Below are 23,494 nucleotides of genomic sequence, written 5' to 3'. Positions count from 1 at the left end.
TGAAAAAAGAAAACAGTTCAATCGACAAAATCAGCAGCCGTCAAAGAAATATTATATCTATTGGACAAATTATGCGTTAGTACAACAATAAGTTGCATCGATAGGATAAACTCGGGTAAGATGGTCATACTTTTTTAAAATGCAAAAAAAAATACATTTCTTATTGTTATTTCTTAATAGCGTTTGGCACATTACTTCACTGAAGCTTACAGCACATAATACCATTAGAGTTAAAAGGAAAATACTTCAGTGAAATTATTTATTATAACAATATCAAAACATTGTTCATATAGGTAGATGTTTATTTACTAAAAATTTAGGTAAGTGCCATCTTACCTAAATTTTTAAGACAAAAGGGCTATAAGAAATAGATGACCAGTACATATTTTATGTTCAAGATTCTGCACCTATTATTTTATAAAATAATGAAAAAAATATAATTTGACATATTTATTTTAGTATAGGATATTTAATATTACATATTAGTATTACATATTATTTGTGAAAAATATAATATACATATAAAACAGAAACCTCTATTACAAAACTTAAATTTTAAATCCAATTTTTGATCAAAACATATTGAATATAAGATTTAATTACTGTAATATTTTAAGTAATTTTTTAAATATAACGACTTTTGTTTTAAAAATGTTAGAATGATAGTAGGCCATCTTACCCAAAATGTGAGTAAGACAGCCACAGTATTTATAAACAAATAGTGAAAACGAAAATAAAAATGCATGTTATATTACAATTTATATACCTACTTCACGTATCTAACGTTGATTACGATAGTTTAACTGTAATTTATTCGATGCTACAGCAAATTTTAGTGAATGACTAATTTTACAGGCAGTCGAAAATAAAAATATAGCATAATATTCATAATCTTGCTACTTCAAAAAATGTACGCACATAGACTATGATAAATATTAATTATTTTTGTGACTGATTACACAAACGCAATGTTTTGCAATTATTAGAGAAATTACAGCCTATGGCCATCTTTTCCGTATGCCATAATACTCGAGTTTATCCTATTGATTTCGTTTTCACTTTCGCTATAGTGCTGTAAAACATCAGTACACGTTTTCACATACGCTCATTTTTTATTCGGTCATTAATTGTTTCGAAAGCTGCTTTATAGTAATTTTTTGCGCTGGTTCACTGTGTAATCATAATTCCTTCTTCTAATTGAGTTTCTCGAGATATTATTTCACTCAAGCACCTTCAACCGCAATATATACTTGTCATCAATTATTGCATAGGTAAATTCATGTCGAAATTTCGCACAATTTTAAATGCGCATAATACCGCGAAACATTATCGTATTTGGAATCTTTTTTTCTATTTTAAAGAGTGAAGTGTCTGTACTTTAAAAAGCATTCATTCGATTCTGAATTTACTCTTTTCCCTTCCCGCAGTCTTTTCAAAAGTAAAGACGTGTTGCGTCTCTAAAAAAAATTGCACAATTTCTCATATTCTACAGGGTGAATTAAATTTTTTTTGTAAACTTTATGATAATTAACGTAAAGTATATAGACTTTTCCTTCAATTTAAAAAAAAACAGTACAGTTTGTACGATTTTTTTCGCAGAATCATAATATATTACCTATGCATTTTAATTTTAAATGAGCATAATACTGCGAAAAAGTATCGTATTTGAAATCTTTTTTTTTATAATGGTAATCGTAAGATTTGTGAAAAGAATTCATTCCACTCAGTAGAGTGCGTCAAATTAAGTGATTTAAAAAAATGCATAGGTAACTTTGATATGTCGCAACTCCGCAAAAAAAATCGTACAAATACGCCTTTTTTAAATTGCAGAGGAAAGTATACTTTACGATGGTTATCATGAAATTTACGAAAAAATTTAGTCCATCCTGTAGAATACGTCAAATTGTGCAATTTTTTGAAGACGCAACACGTCTTTACTTTTGAAAAGTCTGCGGGAAGGGAAGAGAGTAAATTCAAAATTGGATGAATGCTCCTTAAAGTATAGACACTTCACTCTTTAAAATAAAAAAAATTCCAAATACGATCATGTTTCGCGGCATTATCCTCATTTAAAATTGTACGAAATTTCGACATGAATTTACCTATGCAATAATTTTGTTGACGAGTGTATATTAAATTATTTGACTTACAGTATTATCGCGTTTCGCGTACTGCATCTTTTTTCGCTGCTGTCGCTCCTCAGGTACGGATTGCTGTCCCTTGCTGACATGCCGGGCGTTAAGTTGTGGTAGGTCGGTGTTGTCGCTCTTGGCTGATACGACACCATCTCAGGTTTCTGCTGACTGCTCTGCTGTGTGTTGTGCTCTTGATTTTTGTTTGTAGGTCGACTCTGCTACCGTTCTTTCTTTTCGCTGCGGTTGCTGTTTTTCCGAAATCCACTTCGTTTTAGGACGCGAGTTTCTTTCTTGTGATTATCACGCTTGTTTTTATGGAGTTCCATACGTCTTTTCTGAATTGCCTCAAAATATTCGTATTGATTTTTCCTTGGATTATTAAAAATAGTATCCGTTTATATGAAACATCCCACTATTGCTATCAGTTTGTCGTATCCGTCGCAAGAAACATCGTGGCTCGTTTCGCCTTAGAAATAGAGATATTAACTCAAGGAAAGTCTGTCGGGGAGGGGGGACTTAGGTTGGCGTATTGTGAATTAACATGGACTTTTAAATCCACAGCGTGTATTATAATCGGTATTGATTGCACTTGTCTTATTTTTTGCTTATTTGCATGGTTTTGACGTATATAGACGTGGATTCTCGGTAATTCGATCTCTTTCTCGGCTATGATCTCTTATTTTTGTTAATATTAATATCGTACAATGAGAATACCTAATAATCTGTATCTTCGTCCTTCTTATTTAAGTGTCTAAATCTGAGCTGCAACATTGTATTTTCTAGCATTCTTGCGCTTTTTGTGTATCACTAACTAAACGTTATGTATGAACAAATAAATGGATTGTATTTACAACACTTTTAGTGAATCTGTGGCTGCATAGATATAACAAAAAAGTTATATTGTTGTATAATATAATTTTGACGATTAATTCAAAACACAATATATTTAGTTTATAAAAGCAACTTACAAAATTGTGAAATTCCCATCATTGATTATCGTCACACGTCGTGATAATCATGAAAGTCTATCTGAACACACGAAAAGAGAAAAGTTTGTTGAATTAATGTGACAATGAACAAGCCAAATATGTTTCCTTCAATTAAAACGCGCTTAATTTGTTTATCGCCACGTTAAATAAAATTATATTTGTTCTCCGTGTATGTAAAAAAATTACTCTTAATTTTGCGAGTGAATCCTGTCAACTACTTTGATTCTTATTATGAAGAATTTTTTACCAATAAGAGTGCTTCTAAATATGTTTATAAGCCAATAAAAAAATTTATAGATCACATTTATGGACATTTTATTGATAAAAAGAAACTGGAATAAGGATAAGAATCTTAGTAAATATGATGTTTAGAGGACCTACCTCTGATTACCTTGCCTGTTATTATTAAGGACATGCTCCTAAGTAATATTCAAAAAGTTTTAGTTGTCGTTTATTGTTCATTAAAAAATTATTAACAAAAAAGTTTTGAACTCAAATTGAACGTAATTTTTGCATACAGTGTACATTAAAAATATAGTAAACACTATATATATATATATATATATATATATATATATATATATATATATATATATATATATATGTGGTAGGTCGGTGTCGTCGCTCTTGGCTGATACGACATCATCTCAAGTTTCTGCTGACTGCTCTGCTGTGTGTTGTGCTCTTGATTTTTGTTTGTAGGTCGACTCTGCTACCGTTCTTTCTTTTCGCTGTGGTTGCTGTTTTTCCGAAATCCACTTCGTTTTAGGACGTGAGTTTCTTTCTTGTGATTATCACGCTTGTTTTTATGGAGTTCCATACGTCTTTTCTGAATTGCCTCAAAATATTCGTATTGATTTTTCCTTGGGTTATTAAAAATAGTATCCGTTTATAAGGAAGAGGTACAGAGGGAGGAGCGGAATATATGGATACTGTTTACAATATTTTAATGTACATTGTGTGCATAAATTACATTCAATTTATAAAACTTTTGTTAACTTTTTAACAAATAACTAGCGACAGCTAAAATCTGTTGAAAGTGATCTTCATAATATATATCAAAGTCATAGGAATTGGATCCTCTAAACAGCATATTTTCCAGAACCTTAGTATTTTGTCACTCACTACAATATCCTTTTGAGACTACCAGCATGTATCTTGAAAAGGCATTAAATAAAGGTCTCTAACGTCGCGTTATTTTATTAGTCTCTGAGATAACGCAACTAGATATTATTATCAATTATCAGTTACATATTTGGATATATGAGCCACACTAAGCGGAATATTGAAGATTATATTGATTATATCTCATTGAGATCTCATCTTGCTGCTCACGAGAACGATGTCTACAACTAACGAACAAACCGCACACACACGCGCACTGAGCGCGTCTAAAATTTCTATATAACATATCTCAGTTTTGAATGCGACGGCTGATAATTAGCTCGGCACACTCTCAAACAGTCTGTAGGTAAGAAACGAAAATAAAGGACGCACCGTGTCCGGAGATATTAATTTTCAAACGAACGTTTCGGACGCGCGTACCTGACGGCACGTACCGAGATACAATTACCCTTTATTACCTCGCGTGCCATATTTATCCCCGCCATCTCGCCTCCATCTCGACGAGATGAGGAGAAGGGGAACGGGGACGGAAGTGGGGAAGGGGGAAGAAGGAACAAAAGTCCATGTTCTCTCGAAAGCCATGTCGAATTACCGAACAACGTTTACTGCTAATAGTCCGCGTGCGGCGGAACGGGCACGGAGAGAGAGATATCTGAGATGGAAATCTTGTTAGGAACTCGAAACGGAGGGGGTAAACGTCCGGAGGATATCCAGGGGATAACGACTCGCCAGCCGCACGTGTGGGTGGAACGAGAGTGGGAGAGAGTGAGCGAGAGAAAGAGAGGGAAAGGAGTGACGCCGAAGAGAGGAGGAGAGAGAGAGAAAGAGAAGGTCGTGGAAGAGGGAGAGTAGGCGGCTACATAAAGACAGGAGCTGGCGCGTGCCAGGTGCTTCGTTGCACACAATGCATCTCTGTTAGGCAGAGAGAACGGACGGTGCGGCGGCGGAGAGGAGGGAGCTGGCCTCCGGAAGTCGAAACGCGGTCTGGCGGGTGCACAGGCGGCTCTTATTAAAGAGGAAGAAAGGAACGCGCGTCCGCAGAATGCGCGATCCTCGTTCGTGCCCGACTGGCAAATGGTCGTGCACTTTAATGCGATGCGACGACCGGGGGCGGAGGTGGCGGCGGCGGCGATTGTGGTGCTGTTGCTGCTGCGCGCGGTGCATATCTCATCCTGTGTATACGCGTCGCCATCCATGAGCGGGCGAGTCTTTTAATTGATGAAATTCTTTAAATACCGCGAATCCTCGATGGTGACGACGACGACCATAGCAATTTTCCTCTTCTCGGATCATCTTATGAAATTACCGGCGTCCCTGGGTCGATCAATTATAAAATTAACGATCAAATTCAGTGGCGTAGTCAGAAAAAAGAAGTTTCGGGGGAAGCTGCACTTTTTATTTTTGATGAGCAAAAAAAGGTCATTCGAAAAAATTTTGCTCACACTTAGCGTAACCCAGAAAATTAATTTGAGAGGGAGGCTGCAGTCCCCTCAGCCCCCCTGGCTATGCCACTGATCGAACTATAAAGAAAAAATCCAAGTGTGGATCATAGTTCAAATATCGGCTACCTGTGTTCTATGATCCTATATAGTGCTGCACTCTGCTGAAAAACATTTGAATAATTTTTCTCAAGACGAAACTTGATCGCGCGATTATTTTCAAGAGAGTTTAGAGGTTATGCAAGATTTTCCGCTTTTCGACATCTGGAAAGTTAGCACGAGTATATTTTACATTTTATTTAGAAACGCATACGTGAATCGTCAACGTAATTATTCATGATCTATAAACTGTATAAAGAGGGATGTATTCAAGAATATAATTAGTTCAATTGAGAATATATTCTCTGATAGAAATGTATGCAGTTTGTTTAAACAATTGTTCAATTTATCTAATTATAATAATTATAGTTTATCTAATTATAATACTTATCTAATTATATATATATTTCTATTTGTTGTACAAATACTGCGTACGAACTGGACAAGAATCAGTAATTGAAGCAGTTTGCTATACGATATATGGACCAATTATTTCCAAACCATAGCATCAATAATACTAATTTAATTTTGTTACACACTCGTATTATGTGTATCATGAATAGATTTAAAACATATTTATTTACATATATTGTTAAAAAAGTTCAAAATTCCAGTGAGGGACACGTAAAAGGCAAACGGTATAGAGCAAACGGGAAAATGGAAAAAATTAAGCATTTAACAATATTAAACTTTATGACAGAAATCACAATTATGGTTAGGAAAATAAAAGTGACCAAAAGACTAATGGGACTAATATATATATATATATATATATATATATATATATATATATATATATATATATATAAGACTAATATATATTAGTAATACAAAATTTATTGTACAATAAGTACATATCAGATTATTCTGGTACTAATGATACAAATAAAAATTGTCATAATAGCATGATAATAGAACTTGATAAAATAATTCAATTACGATAATGAATACAAAAATATATTTGATTTAAGTGAATTAGTGAAGTTGTGGATTTTTTCTTTATAGTTCGATCAGTGGCATAGCCAGGGAGGCTGAGAGGGCTGCAGCCTCCCTCTCAAATTAATTTCCTGGGTTACGCTAAGTGTGAGAAAAATTTTTTCGAATGACCTTTTTTTTGCTCGTCAAAAATAAAAAGTTCCCCCGAAACTTTTTTCTGGCTACGCCACTGAGTTTGATCGTTAATTTTAGTGAAGTTGTGCGCAATGTCACATTCACAAAAGCGAAAAATATGGAAATATATATTACTAAAGATAACTAGGCCAAACTTGATTATTTTATAAGCAATAAACTCGATTATTAACCAAGCATATAGTTTTGTATCTATTTTCTGTTTTGTTTTTTTACAGTAAGTTGTTTCAAATTGTGTTCATCATGCATACGCAGTAACTACAACAAAAGCGTTACATCTTGATTAGGATCTAAGGTAGTTTTACTCTTCGGTTACTAGACAAAGCTAACACCTAATATTCTCCTAATAGAACATAACTGTCCAGTAATTGTTCGATAATTGCATTAAACTTCTAACAGAATTACATTCGTTAAAGTAACCTCATGTTATTTACGACATGATGTTACGAATATAAACTACCATTGATACTATTACACAAGAAAAAGCAATCTGATTGAATTTACATGTTTGGTTAAGCAAATTTTGATGAAAATAAACAGACTTTCTGGTTATTATAACAAGCTATTCTAGTATGCAATCAAAAGGTTGTAACACCGGTCAGAGTTTGGTTATTGCGTATATAGTAATAACATCCAAGTGTCTGGTTATTATGACTACACATTAAAAAGAGCATGGTTAAATTAAAATGATATGTTTGAACGACTGTTTGTTAAACTAAAAAGAATTTCTGGTTATTGTAATCATATATTTTCTGGTATTCAAAGCTGGTTACAACATAGGTAGACAATGTATAACAGATCCATCAATTGGAGAAGTGGCGTAGCGCGTAGACGGACTACTCACAATCCGGAGATCCGGAGGTTCGACTGCCACTAGAATAAAATAAAAACGAGCTCTTTAAATAACAATATAACATCGAATCAATTACATGACGATGTAATTTCAAACAAAATAATCATACGCTTAACGCTTAACACCTTACGAACTAATTTTTAGCCAAAAAAATAATTCTAGTAAAAATGGTTACTTTAATTAGAACACATGTAACCAAATTTGTCTGATTGCCTTAATCATTTAAGTCACGAATTTCTCTGCACAATCTTTTCCTTTATTCAATCGATATCTGGGAGTTTTTGGAGTCGCTAATTACAAATTTAAAGTTAGTTTTTGAAAATTCAATATGATGGACCTATTATAGCGGACGACAATTTTAAAATTTTCTCGATTTCAATGAAAATTGATATCCGAGGATTTTTGGCGTCGCTGATCATGAATTCGAAATCACTTTTTTGAAATTCAAGCTATTCACAGACACAACTTCACTTATTTACGGAAAAAAATATAACTTATCTCGATTGTTGGTATTTTAGCTCGTCCTATTGAGTTTGCCATCTTAAATTTTGAAAATTTTTGAGGTTGTATCATCATCTACAACTCAAAAAGCATCAACCAATCTATTTTTTCCATAGGTTTACTTTGCAATATTTTTGACAAATGAATTTTATTCAAAAAATACCATCTCTTTACATTAATTTGTTTATGAATAATTAAATTTATAAAATTTAATTATTCTATGCAGATGATTCCGTTAAAAGAACATCTAAGCTTCACAATGAATCTACATTTACCGCTTCGAAGTCTCTACAAATTAGTTTAAATTCGTAAAAACTGCTTTAAAAAGGTGTATTATGATATATTATGACTTAAAGAGTTAACCAAAATTATGGTTCGTTCATTTCTCACCAAAAACACACACATAGTCTGATTACTTATACTCTAAATTCAAATTAATTCAACCAATTTCTTGTTCTACGCAATGTAGCTAGTAAATGACAATAAAATAGCCGCCATTGAACTTAAAAAAGATAATAATAATATAAAATATTTTTTATATAATAGAAAATTTTTTGATAATACAAAGGGAAAATTTAAATGGGTATAATGTTTAATATGCTCTTTATAAGTACACAATAATCGTGCAGGAGTACAAAAATAATTAAATATTTTTTGTTGCTAAATATTATAATAAAGAAAATAAAGTCTGTATGTATGTGTGTGTTTCTTTACTTTAAATCTTATGTGATTTTGAAATTACAAATATAGCCTATATTATTAAAGTAACATATATACAAAAGGATCATTTCCAAACAGTACAAATTTCTCTCTTTTCATGAAAGTGCAAATGACTAAAAATTCAATTATTTTAAAAACATCCTCTTTACAGGTACTGACATCCTACTTGTTTAATTACACATATATTTGCCCAAAATAAATTTTAAGATTTTAGATATAAAAAAAACAAGTGAAAGTCATATATATTTAAACCTTTTCCTTTATAAAAGTGTGGATGAGATCACATGAGTGAGAGAAAGAAAGAGGCCTCGTTTACTTTGAAGATCTAGCTCGGTCTTCTAGTTACAGATTTTGATTTTAATCATGTGAAAAATTCCTCGTATCCGCATAGTTTGCGAACGAATATTTCGCAATTAATCACAGATAATGATCGGAACAGTGTTCCGTATACGCGCCACGAATCAGGCGAATATTTACGACACAGTGCACCGAAATATTTTTAACTTCCTCCAATCACTCGGTTATCAAACTAAAGTTAGCCGAGAGACGCCAAAGTAAATCCCAGTTTACGGCGGCAGTAACCCCTCGACACCTCCACGGAAGTGCGTCGCTCATCCAGCAGCCGCCGGGGTCGCCCGGTGCGAATAGCAGGAGATCAGCGACAAAATTGAGACGTTTAGGCAGCCCATTAAAGGAATGCCTCCGTCCAGCGCCATCCCATAAATCACCGTCCTGTTTTTCAGTCCTCGGTCGAGTGAAAAGTGATGCGTGCTACCCCCGAAAGGTGTGCGTGCTGGTGGGTTTGCTCGAAGAGGATGAGGATGAAGATAGCACGATAGGAGAGAATGAGAGTGAAAGGGAAAGAAGCGGAAAGAGAAGGGGGAGACAGAGAGTCTTGAGTCGCGTGCCACCTCTGAATAACGACCGACCCCTCGTTCTCGCCCCCTGCAGAATACTCGCCCCCTTGTAGAAAGCCAATCCATAAATATCCTAATGGGCCTAAACTGTCGTTTTTACCCTCCACCGCGGGGTTCACGTTGTATCGAGCGAACCATCTATAGGCTTTCCATCTTCTCTCCGTCCTCTTTTCTCTGTCTCTCTCTCTTTCACTTTTTCACGTATATTTTTCGTGTTATTCTGTCTCTTTTTTGACCCTACGTATATATATACACGCTCACTCTCTTTTCTCCTCCTTCCTTCTTCTCTCTTTCTCTCTCTCCCTCTCTCTCCCCCTCTTTCTCTCTTCCTCTTTCTCTCTCACTTCGTTCTGTGTGCACAGCATCGTGTTTACGTGCTCCTTTCTTCGAAGGAGTGAATATGTCGCGAACGAGGAAGTCCAGGAAACGATGTATTTAAAACGCGCACCTTGAAAAATCGCCCTCTATTCATCCGGCGTTTTAGGAACAGATTGCAAACGCGACGACGTAGCCCTGTTAAAGTCCACGGTTCTCCGGTATAAAAAGGGAGTCAGGTGAGAGAGAACGAGCACTTGCTCTTCATAGTTGAAGCGGAAATTTCAATTGCCATTCAGCGGAAGATTAAAAAAAGATTTTAGTTACGCTGCTGGGGAGACATTACCGTATTATTGGTTAGCTGTGATAGAAAAAAGTTTAATCAACTGCTACAATCTTCTGCCGAATATTATTAACTGATCTGAATATCATTAAAGAAATACTAGCGGTACTCTCTAGTCAATTAGTATTTTATTAGAAATATCATTTAAAATAATTGAAAATATAATTTGGTCATTTAAAATAACTCAGAAAGTAATTTTATAACAATATTAGTAAAATGAAATTCGTAAATGTCATAATATGTAATCGTCCTTTTATTTTAAAAGTTCTTTTATTATAAAAAATATATTAAAAATAACAAAATAAAAATTAAAATACATTCAATTTATATTAATGCCAATTATAAAAAAAAAAATATATATATAAGCACAACATGTTCTCGTTGTATTTAATAAATTATTAATTTTATATTAATTGAATTTTGAAAACGAATATATCTTATGAAAAAGTAAAATAATAAGTATAAAAATATATATAGAAGCTACATTATATGATTTAAAATTAAACGTTAAATTGTCATGTACACGATGACTGTCATGTACACGAAACATGTCGCCATGTTTCTATTCATATATTTTCGATATTATAGGAGAATATTCTCAATACAAAATTTAAATTTCTCTTCAACTTAGTAAAGGAGAATGTTAAAGATAAATAATTTCTGGCCCACTGACGGAATTAATTAGAAATTGTTTCTAAAATCTTCTAGAAGTGGAAAAAATTAATTACATATTTATGTCTTGAGAAGTGAATAGTAAATGTAGAGATATTTATTTTTTTCAATTGGATAATGTTTATATATTGTACACGCAAAGAAATCCGAAAATAAAAAGCTACTATGTATATTTTTTAATTCTTACCTAACAAACTCTTTGTTTGAGATATTTTGAAAAGTAATAGGAAAAAAGGAAAATCAGGGAGAGATCATCAGGGAGGGGGGAAGTTATTATATATAACATGCATATATACTCATCACTAAAGTTCGCATAAATATATATTTTTCATAATTATTTATATATCTCTACAATGCATATATAATATAGACCGAGGCGAATTGGATCAAAATAAGTTTGGAGACAGTTGTCATTAGTTTTCTGTTTCAAATACGCTATTTCATCGCAGTTATCTATGAAAAGATAAAACAACTCGTTTAAAATAAACAACAACAATTTAAAAAATTATTTTGATATGATTCTCTCTGTGACTTGATTCGACTTATCCTATTATGTGAATAAAAAATCATATTATCTACATTTACTATTCATTATTTAACACATAAATGAGCAATTAACTTTATTTTAAAAACATATTAAGAATGCAAGGCTTAAAAAATACTTCATATGCTAATTTCAACAATTAATAATAAATTCCGATTTTTATAACTTTTCCCGGACTTAGTGAACAAATAAATGTTATTTTCTGTTTCTAGAAGATCCCAGAAACTATTTTCAATGATTGGTTCCGTCAGTAAGCCAAAAATGGTTTATTTTAACATCCTTCTTTTAAAATCTTTCAATAAAATATATTTTTAAAAATGTTCATTTTATTATTACAAAAATTTTTTAACTTCTGTTTTATATACAAATATATTCAATTAGAAGAAATGTATTGTATTACAACAATTCTACATATACTTACATAATATAAATTTACAGATAAACATCTCAAAAATGATGCAGTAAAGATTACTGAAATCTCTTATTAATTCAATTAACCTCGTGTACATGTAATATCGTGTATATATATTTATCTATTATTTTATTTTGTCAAGCGCTTAAATTGATTTAAATTAACACAAAGACTTGTAGAAGCGTGTCTCATTAATACCGCCAGAGAAACTTTTAATTCTCTGTGGATTATTCACTCTCTTCTTCACGGGCCAAGACAATTTTTCTTTAACAAGCGTCCGTATCAAGTTCGTATTAATAAGCTGAAAAAGATCGCACTGCCGTCTTTAATTAAACCCGAGCGCGTTTGTCGGCGGCAATTTCGCGTGAATTCACTGCCTTTGCGCACGGGGGATACCTTCTTTGACGTCGCCACGAGCGTCGTTAGATACGATCTCGGAAAAATCCGGTGTAATGATTAGAGGGCGTTTCCGTCCTCGTTCCGCGCGTCAAAATTTCTTCCGTAAACTTTCATCGCCAAATAGAGTGCGCTTATCTTTCCCTCTCTTTCTTTTCCGGTCTATCTACCCGTGCTTTGCCCCACTCGTCTCTCTCCCTTTCCCATCTGTGAAGAGCGCGAGAAAGGGCAAATTTCGAGCGGCCTGATGTGGCCGCCAGCAGTATAAATTACGCCATTGGCTGGAATCCAGCTTGCAAAATTTACGACAAGTCGGACTTGTATATCGGAAGCAATGGCGGTGATCGTGTTAAATTTTTCACGAGCATTACATTCGTAAACCTTAAGCGCCGAGTTTTCTGTGAATGATCAATGACGCAGGTGTGTCTCTGGGATCAAGAGGAAAATATCGAAAAGCTGAGATACTAAAATCGTCACGATTTCAATGACACAGTTCAAAATGTCGCAGCTCTTTCTCGGAAAGTCAAAAGGAAAACCGCCCATTTGTCGTGCGATTTAAACTTTGATCGAATATAGAATCATCTATATTTCTGATTCATGCAAGAACGCAAGAATATAGTATGCTGTGACACGCATATGCAAAACAATCCCTGAAGCACTATCACGAATTTTTTATTTCAATCATTTTGTTCACGCACTTCCGAAAGCATTCGCTGATCGTAGGCAATAGTTAATTTATCACATAAAATTTATAATATGTATTCTATGTATTTTTATGCGTAAAATCCGAAAATAAATACAAAAACCCACGTAGCATAAAAATATTAAACCAATATTAAATATGACACTAGGGAAAATATTTGAGTAACATTTGTAAACGTGAGAAGAATATTATTTTGATCTTAAAATGTTACTTTCCGGAACATTAAAGAAATGCAACCAAATATTAATAGAAGGTTGGTCAATATTACATTTAATGTTGCTTTGTGCTGAAAATAATATTACTTTTAATACCATAAAATGTCAGGATAATATTAAAAGGAAGGGAAAGGAAATGTATATTCTTTATATTTCATTTTTATTCAAAATTATGGTAAAATAGACATTAGCCAATGGGAACAGGAAATAGAAATAATTCACCAATCCGAATTCCTATTCCCTGTTCCTATTGCCTGTTGCCTGGCATTGTGCAAAGGCCTTTAGTATCGTCAGATGATATCTACTATAATTCATGAAATATAGTTTCTGATATTCCCGAAAGTTAGGCCACAGTATATATTTGTTGTGCATACTTCGATCTTCGTCTTCTCTGCGTCTTCTCTGCGCATCCTCGAATAATATGCGCATAATATAAATTTCATTATATGAAAACATTATATTTATATATGCATTCAAAATCAATACAATTTTACATCAATATAGTACAACATGTTGCTTTCACGTTAAATTTCCATACATATATTTGATACATTACTGCAATAGGATATTGCTATTGCAAAAATGTAACTATTTTGCTACGTTACCCCAATATTTTAGTAATATTAACATTACTACTCTGTAATATCGGGCATTAATATAACATTACATTGACATTCAATAAAATATAACTTACTACAAATATTCTGGCAACATTCTAACAATAATAACGTTGACTTTTGTGCTATGTAGGAATCTTCTATCAGTTTTTTCGTGACGGTTATCTGAATTTTAATATATTTTATATAGGACTCTACGCAATTCGCAAATTTAATTATAAATTCTTCATATTGAAGTACTATCAATATTAAATATCTTCCATAACAAGTTTTTTTTATTTAAACAATATATTTTTGTATGTTTAACAATTTTTCTCCTTTTACGCGATTTTTCTCCAATTAGGCACAAAATATGATAAAAACTGATACGACATATTTTATTAATAAAAGAACTATATCACAAATTAAATATAACTTCCATTACCGATTTTCGTCTCACGTCATGATAATCATAAAGAGTCTATAGAATGTCTGACTGAAAGTGTCCTGTAACTACAATGTAGATTACTTCAAATTGAACACAAAATTTCTTTATTTTACAAACAACTGTATCAAATTTAAGTTATTAAAGAAGATTGGCGAATCATGCGCGATATGGCAGATGAATTGTGATAGCGACGCCTGCCGTCGTGTGTTTGTAGATTAAGCCAAATTGAGCAAAAATATCCTCTTTTGCAAATAATCATGGATAATAATGGTCTTTTGCGTTATTAATTAAAGAAAATTAGCAGATAATAATATATTGCTTTGTAATTAATAACTCGAAATTTAATATGGCTGCTTGCAAAATAGTAGAGGAAGTTTGTATTCAGCTTGACCTAATCTACATACATATGAACTATAGGATACTTAGCGTTAAGTATGGGTATAAGTATGTAATGACTGATGGCGCCACTTCAATTCATTTACCATATCGCGCGTGGTAATTCACTAATCTTGTTTAATTAATATCTCAATACATCTACTTCAAAATATTTTGTGTAAATTAGCACATTTTATAAAGTGTGTCCTAGACTTTCCTCCGCAATTTTCGTGGGTACGCAGAATTGAGGTGAAGATAAAAGTCTTATACTGTTTTCGCAATAATAATCAAAGTATTAATTAAAAAGATTGATGAATCATGCGGTAAATGAGCTGTAGTGACGATGTTGTTGTGCGCTTATACATGAAGTCAAATTGAGCGCAAAAAAGTTCTGTAATGTTTTGTAAATAACCACGCATAGATTTTTAGTTATTAAATTATTATTTAGTTTAAGGAAAATTGTTACATGATTGTATACAATAATACATAAATTTTATTTAATAGTTTTTGTTTATTATAAATATTGTATAAAATATATTTAATCTATATTTCAATAATATTTTGAATAAAGATTTTGATACTTTTTCCTTTGTATATAAAAAAAATTCCTTTGTATAAAAAAATATATAAAAAGATTGTATATAAAATGTATATAAAAAATATTTATAAAATATTTATATAATATTTTTAAAAAATAATTCGAAATAAATATTTATAAATATTCATCATAAATATTGTATGCTGTCTGGGAAGACGCTTCTAATAATGATAATTAAATAAGATCCTTGTTGAAGATTTCCTGGTGGGTTGCTTACGAATCCGTAAAAAGTACTAGAATAGATTTATTTATTTAAAAGTCTATGTGGTCATTTGCAAAATGGTAGAGAACTTTTTTGTTCAGTTTGACCTAATTTATAAGTATATAATGATAGCGCCACTATAATTCATTTACCATATCGCGCGTGGTAATTCACTAATCTTGTTTAATTAATATCTCGATATTTATTGTAAATATCACAAAACGGTATGGAACTTTTATGTTCATTTCAATCCGTTCTACGTCCCCAGAAAAATTGCAGAGAAGAGTCTGAGACATCCTGCATATGTACCTCTAATTTACCTATTATAATTTTTCTTGTTTATTAAACTATAATTTTTCTTGTTTATTTAATACAAGGCAGATACGGTAACAAATAACATAACTTATCTGTACACTTTACATATAAAATCATCAAGAATGTACACGTCACATATAAATTATGTTATTTTAACACTTAGAAATGTCGAATATAAGTTCAGTGTATAATACTCAAAATAACGACAGTATATTAAATTAACACACATTTAAAAATTTTACACCAAAGTTTTTACACGGATCTATTTCAACATAAATAGAAAATATTTTTTGCCGTATGTGATTTTATACAGATCACGTAATTTGATCCATGTAACAAAAAAAATGTTTCTTGTAAAGCAATGTTATTCTCTTCTCGAATTGTCATACTGCCGCATATCGCGCCGTCTCTTTACGATTCAATACAGCACATACACGTACAAGCACGCGCACGCGTGCACACACACACACATACATACAGACATATACACCGACGACACTTAATATCGCTTTTACGAGCGTCACGTCTCAAAGAGCAAACGCGTGCTACGTGTCATTTCCTCCGACCGATCAAACCGCGTGTCGCCTGACGTGAAGAGCGTCGCCGAGAAACCTTCGAGGTGTATCGCCTCTCGGAATTATTAACATCGTATGGCTGACACTTTTCCCGACCCTCAATCGGCGACAACCGTTTGCGACCGTCACAACGACCTTCTTCACCATTGTGTGTCGCAGTTCGAACTCTCGATGCAGTGTTCTACTTTCCGGCATGTGGAAGTCTTCGGCGATTGCGAAAGGGTCTTGATGTCTGAGCGGCGTTTATCCCGATGGGGGGAGAGGAGGCAGCAAACTTCCACCTTTATTGTCCGCGTGAAAAAAATGTTCCGAACGTTTCGTCATTCATTTCACGAGAGAACAATCGGTGGAGAGTCGTGGAGAGGGTAACAGTTATCTTCCTCTTCTTCCTTTTCTTCCCTTCCTTCCCTCGTAAAACGGGAGTGCTTACATCATTTGCTTTTTGTTTGCTCTCGGTGTATCGGCGTCGAGGCCCTGGCGTACGATAACACGCTATTGGACGCGAGAGGGGTGGGAAAGTGGTCTGGGTTGGGACCGGTTGGTATCTCGTTTCGAGATGTTTTTCCAGAGGAGCGTTACCGCGCGAGTTTTACACGCGCTGGGTGCTACGCGCGAGGCCGTCGGCAGGCGATAAGCCAGATAAGAGTCGCATCCGCCCTTGAAGGTAGCGTTTGCTCGGAATATTGGTCGATAAAACCGGCCGAAATACCAGCTGATACATCAATTCGTCGCTTATTGGTTTCGATGCTCTTGGCTTGACCACACGTTTCATTGCCGTGACGCCGTGACGGCGACGCCTTTCTCAAATGTTACGAAAATCCCAATCTGACCTCGCGATAACGCGTCCACAGACTCGGCAGCGCGAAGGCGCGGGGTTAAAGGCGAACGACGGCTCCCTCTCAGATCTCCTATATATTTAATTTCGCTGCGAGAGGGTTAAAGTTGTTTTCGCTGCGTCGGAGTTTCCGAGCGGCGGATAATCGACAACCCCTCCTGCAGCCCTCACCCGGGCAGCACACCCTATCGCGATGTCGGATCGCGAGCGAGCGAGGGAGCACCAGCGAATCGAACCGAACCGGGAGTAATTTAACGCAGCTCGACGAATGGTCATTGATTTGCGAGGCATCAAACTTCGCAAAAGTTAGCCGCGTATCGAGGGGGCGGCCAGTCTTTTGTACCCCGTCCCGGTTTGGTTTGTTCTTAGACTGCAGTTACCGGATTCGATTTAACTTCTCCTTCGGCCGAGCGACACAACGGGAAAGACGGAAAGAGGCAAGAGGAGGAAGAGGAAGGAGGATGCAAGGAGCGCAGGAGGAGCACGGGAGGAGGATGCCAACAGCAATTTGCCAATATCGAAAGTGTTTGTCGATAATCTGTTGCCCGGCAGTCGCTGCTAGTTACAGACCGTTTCGTACTTCCCCTCCCCTGTCTTCCCTTTCTCTCTCTCACAATCGAATTTCTCGCTTCAGGCCAACGTTTGCGCCTTTTCTTCTTCTTCACGAGCAGAAACGGAAGGTAAAAGGCAGCGGCGGGGAAAGAGGACGCTTGTGATCTTTACTCTTTATGTACTTGATATTTATATTGTCGACTCATCTATTTTGTCGTCGCTATCGTCGGTGTATCATAGAATTAGGGATAAGTAATAATTAGGTAAAAGTTAAATTTAAAAGTTAATGATTTTTAACTGAATTTAATTAACTTCAACTGGAACAACTTTTAACTTAAGCTAGTTTAAAACATGCATTTTAAATAATTTATCAATATATAAAAAATCTTATAATATAGTTTATAATATATTGTTTATAATATAGAATAAGATAAAATTATAATAAGAATAAGATAAGATAATAAAAAGAATAAAAAACAATGTTACACACACAGAATTTATTTTTCGTTTTTTCAATGTTATTTCTTTATATAAAATGCACAAAACACGATCGGTATTTTCTTATAAACAATTATGTTTTTATTGTTTCATGTAAATTTACTAAAAAAATTGGTTGAATTTAATACACGTTAATTTAACACGTGTTATAATTTATCCACGTTAATTTTTGTGTTAACACGAGATAAATATGTTTACAAATAATACAACTTATTTATACATTTCATACATAAAATATGTAATCAATAATTCGTACATTTATATATAAATTATATTACATATAAATTATATTACATATAAATATATTATATATTATATATTTATATTTACATATAAATTATATTATTTTAACATTTAGAAATATCAAACTTAACGCACTATTTCAAAAACACAATAACACAATAACAGTATATTATTTTGACACACGCCAAATGTTAAAAATTTAACAAAAATGTTTACATGAATCGACTTCAAATACAAAATACAAAATGTTTTTTTTACCGTAGTATATGATTCAAAAGTTAATTATCCAAAAAACATATATAATGTTTGGCATTGTTAATTTTTAACTTTAATATATTAATTCAATATTAATTTAACTTTTAATTAAAATAATTTTTGCTCATGTAACTTTTAATTTAACTAAATTAATTTTACAAGACATTAACTTTAAAGTTAATTTAATAAAAAATATTCATTTATCCAATCTTACATAAAGAAAATAGGATCTAGAAAATTTCAATATTATAAAAAAACACAGAAAAAGAACATCTTTGTTTTGAAAATATGTTTATATATATAAATCTTTTTCTCTCTCTCCCTCTCTTTCTCTTAAAATCAGATTTCACAGTATTAAACGAAAATAAATTATATCAACACATTTCAATATGATTTAACAAAACATACATTCTTATTCTTCAAAAGTAATTTTCACGAATCGAAACTATTGAATTGAGAATATAGTGTTTTTAAATATCGGAAAAAGATATCTTTATTATCATAATAATCATATTATATTTCTTATAAGATTATTACGATATTAAAATAAAATTGTAATCATTGTTGAAATTCAAGATTTAAATATTCTTCTAATAAAATTATATATATCGTCATGTATGAAACAATGATTGTTAATTTGAATATATCAGTTTTAAATGGATACTAATTTCTTTTATGCAATCTTCGGACACAATTATTCGGCAATTATCGCAAAGAAAATGACCTTAGATTTATTTCGAAAGTTCGGTTTTTGAAGCTGAATTTTATACTCTTTTTTAATTGTAATTTCACTCAGAAAATTTTTATTTAATAATATAACATACTAATATAGTATATAATTCACGAAACCTATATTGCACGAGATTGGAATATATATTCACACTGCAGCCAAAATTTATGTGTAACAGCAATAAACGAATATTTTGACGAGATATATTTTATAACTTTGTGGTACACAAATTTATTATACGTATAATAAAATATAAAAATAAAAAATATTCCATACTGTTCCATACTAATATGGATGAATTTTCAACACTACAGCTTGAATTATTTTTACAGCTTGTTATTTTTAATGTCAGTACGGAAAAACATTTGACCACAGATAGTAATTATTGTGTAATATATAGTACTACTGTCTATGCGCGTCTATGAAAATTTCGGAAAGACTGAATATTCGTAATACTTTTAGGAAGTTATGGACAATTATAATCATGTCGATCGCGTCGCGTTGCTTGTCATTTGTAAAGAAACTATATTGCATTTAATCAATTCAATAAATTAATTAATTTAAAAATTCAACTAATTCTCTCTCTCTCTCTCTCTCAATAAATTTATTTATTTATTTTTTAAATTGGTTGAATTTCTGGTTTTGAAAGAAACAAATTATCTGGTTCTTATGAATCAAAATTGGTTCCAGAAATTTTATTTCCTTCAATCCAAACACATTTGGTCTTTTTATTGTCAGATTAATTTCATTTTGACACACGCCAAATATTAAAAATTTAACACAAAAATGTTTACATGAATCGACTTCAACACAAATACAAAATATTTTTTTTACCGTGTATGATTCAAAAGTTAATTATCCAAAAAACATATATAATGTTTGGCATTAATAATTTTTAACTTTAATACATTAATTAAATATTAATTTAACTTTTAATTAAAATAATTTTTGCTTATGTAACTTTTAATTTAACTAAATTAATTTTACAAGATATTAACTTTAAAGTTAATTTAGTAAAAAATATTTATTTATCCAACCATAAAGAAAATAGGAACTAGAAAATTTCAATATTATAAAAAAAGCACAGAAAAGGAATATCTTTGTTGTAATTCAGTCTTTTTCCTTTATGTATTAAAACAATGATATATAAAAAAGATGTAATTCAGTTTGGTAATTTTATTACACGTGTTTTAAAGAATTAACTGTAAAAGTTTCATACTTCTTAAAAAAAAATTACTTTTGCGCGCGTGTGCAGTTTTATTCTTTACTCTCTAAATTTCTCATTCTTCAAATTTTTCTACTTTATAAGTATATCCTCGCCAGAGGCAAGACTATTATACTTTGCAACGTAAATCGGCGACTTTTTCAATTAATGAATATTCATATCTTTACGAAAAATTTTCTACATAATATTTATCTTTTTCTTTTGAATGCAATATTTATCATCTTTTTACAATTTTAATTTCTTCAATCTTGATGAAACTCAGAGAAAAGTATCCTTTACTAAAAAGAATATTTTGCAACTTTTTTTCCACTGTTTCGTTCGCAATAAATAATATAAATGAAAACCGCTCTAATTTCCTTTGTTTACAAAATCACGCCGTTTTTTATAGATCTCTCATTAAGTTTGGTCTACAATATATTGAATAAGTTTGATATGAGAATTAAGAATAGAAGTAAGAAACAAAAATAATTTTGTTTGTATACTTCAACTTTATTACACCGGAAGTGTTTCTTAACTGAAATACTTCCGGTATAAGAGAGTTAGAGCATAGTCGTAAGCAAAATAAGTTATTTTTATTTATTTTTTAAATTGGTTGAATTTCTGGTTTTGAAAGAAACAAATTTTCTGGTTCTCCTACTCACTCCTACTCTTACTTCTTACACCAAGCTTGCTCCATATATTGACCAAGCCTTAGACGTAACTACCACGAACGTAACGCAACACGGCTCTATTCCGCAGTACTCTGCGATGCGAGTCGAAGGGAAAGGAAAATAACCGCGCTCCGTGTCACTTTTATTCGATTATTACGCGTAACGGCACATAGTGAAATATTCGATTGCCAATGTGGTCCCTCTCTCCGATAATTACGACGTCGTTATCGATACGATTACACGATTATATTGGTCTTTTATCAGTCCTCCTAACGACGCTCGCACGGCGAAGTAATTATTTTCTCGCCGGTCGTCGGCGTAACGGCCGTTTTTATTGCAATTGTGAAACTCTATGGACCCGTTTGTCACCTCTAAAAATATAGCCGCGCACCATTTGCCGGCGGGGAGCGATACGGAGGAAAATTGCTGCGGGTTATGCGAAGCTTCGACCTTACTTTTCTCGAAAAACGAAGGAAAAGGAGGGAAGAGCAAAAAAAATAATATATATACTCCCGGATCGGCTCGGGGTTGCACTTTGCGAGCGCCCGTATAGCTGATTATAATTTATATACCGCGTATTTTGGCTTTTGTTTCTTCTTCTTAGGAGCAAAGCGCACATAGTGCGAGTTCCATTCCAGGGCGTGTAATGAAATTCTCTTACCTCGTTTCTCTCGTTGAATCTGCTCGCGAAATCTGCTCCTTAACCACGGTTGTTTACCGTGCCCGACGTACGAGGCACTCAAGGCAGGTAGGTGCTCGTTTCCCTTACGACGACAATGATCGTACGTTCGCTATCGCGATTTTTTCACCACGACCAATTGATTCTCGAACGAGCCGGCCGTATCTCGCTCGGTGAATCACTTCGCGCGGCTCGCGCGTCTCATGCTTGGACAACACCATATCGTGTCAAGCTATATAGGCGGCGCGCACGTACCCGTGCTCGTGCACGATTTACGGCCAACGTTCGCCGGGAATCGGGCGGATCTGAGAGTCGAGAGGAGTTCCGGACGCGTCTCAATTAATGGCACGGGCGAGACTATTGCCGCGGATTTCGGTCGGCGATTTTTAACCGCTGCTCTCAGTTCCACCGAGACATCTCCGTAATCTGCACGATTTGTCAATCGCAGTGCGTGTTACGACGTAAATCGGTGATAATTAATCGCCTGGGGTCATTCCAAGGGTAATATGCGAGGAGAATTAACGCATATGAATATAAAACAAAATGAAAAGAAAAATCATAAATGTGATGAAATTAAAATGCATAAATATGGTAAAATATATACACGCTAGGTGACAAAAAACGCCCAACATTTCATTCTCGGAAAGTAATTCTGGAAACGATTCGAGAGTAGCGTGTTACGACGTGTCTCTCGTCTCTCTTAATGCGTCTCTCGTCGGAATGCAAAGCTAACTTCAATGTTGCATCGTTGTTAAAAAAACTTTTAGAAAAAGCTCTTGGAAAGAAGCTTTTTAATACTGCAGGGCATGTTCATGTGAGTTGTCTACAAAATCATATTTTAATTAAGAACAATTTATAATATCTAAATGTTATTTATCCACGTAAAAACAGTTTAAAATGACTCTTTTATTTTATTTATGTTTGCATTAATCTGCTTTCTGTCTCTAGCATATTATGGAAGGTGTTTGCACTACAGAAATTACAAAACATCTCATATATACTAGATTTGATGTGCTCCGCTAATTATGTGTATTATATATATATATACAGGATGTCTCATTTTAAAAGATGCACTATGATAATTCTTCAGTCAAGCATATTCAGCAAAAATGTTTCAGACAAAAGTTATATGATTTGATGGAGGAAAAACCCGAGCAAAAATGTATCTAGTAGAGCAGATTTCAAGTCTAGTAGCTAGATAGTAATGATTAC

Source organism: Odontomachus brunneus, unplaced genomic scaffold (assembly GCF_010583005.1).
Source record: "Odontomachus brunneus isolate Ranch 3 - 2012 unplaced genomic scaffold, Obru_v1 Obru_scaffold_105, whole genome shotgun sequence".
Taxonomy (NCBI): Eukaryota; Metazoa; Arthropoda; class Insecta; order Hymenoptera; family Formicidae; genus Odontomachus; species Odontomachus brunneus.
The sequence above is the reverse complement of the archived record's forward strand: the minus strand, read 5'-3'. Positions refer to the sequence as shown.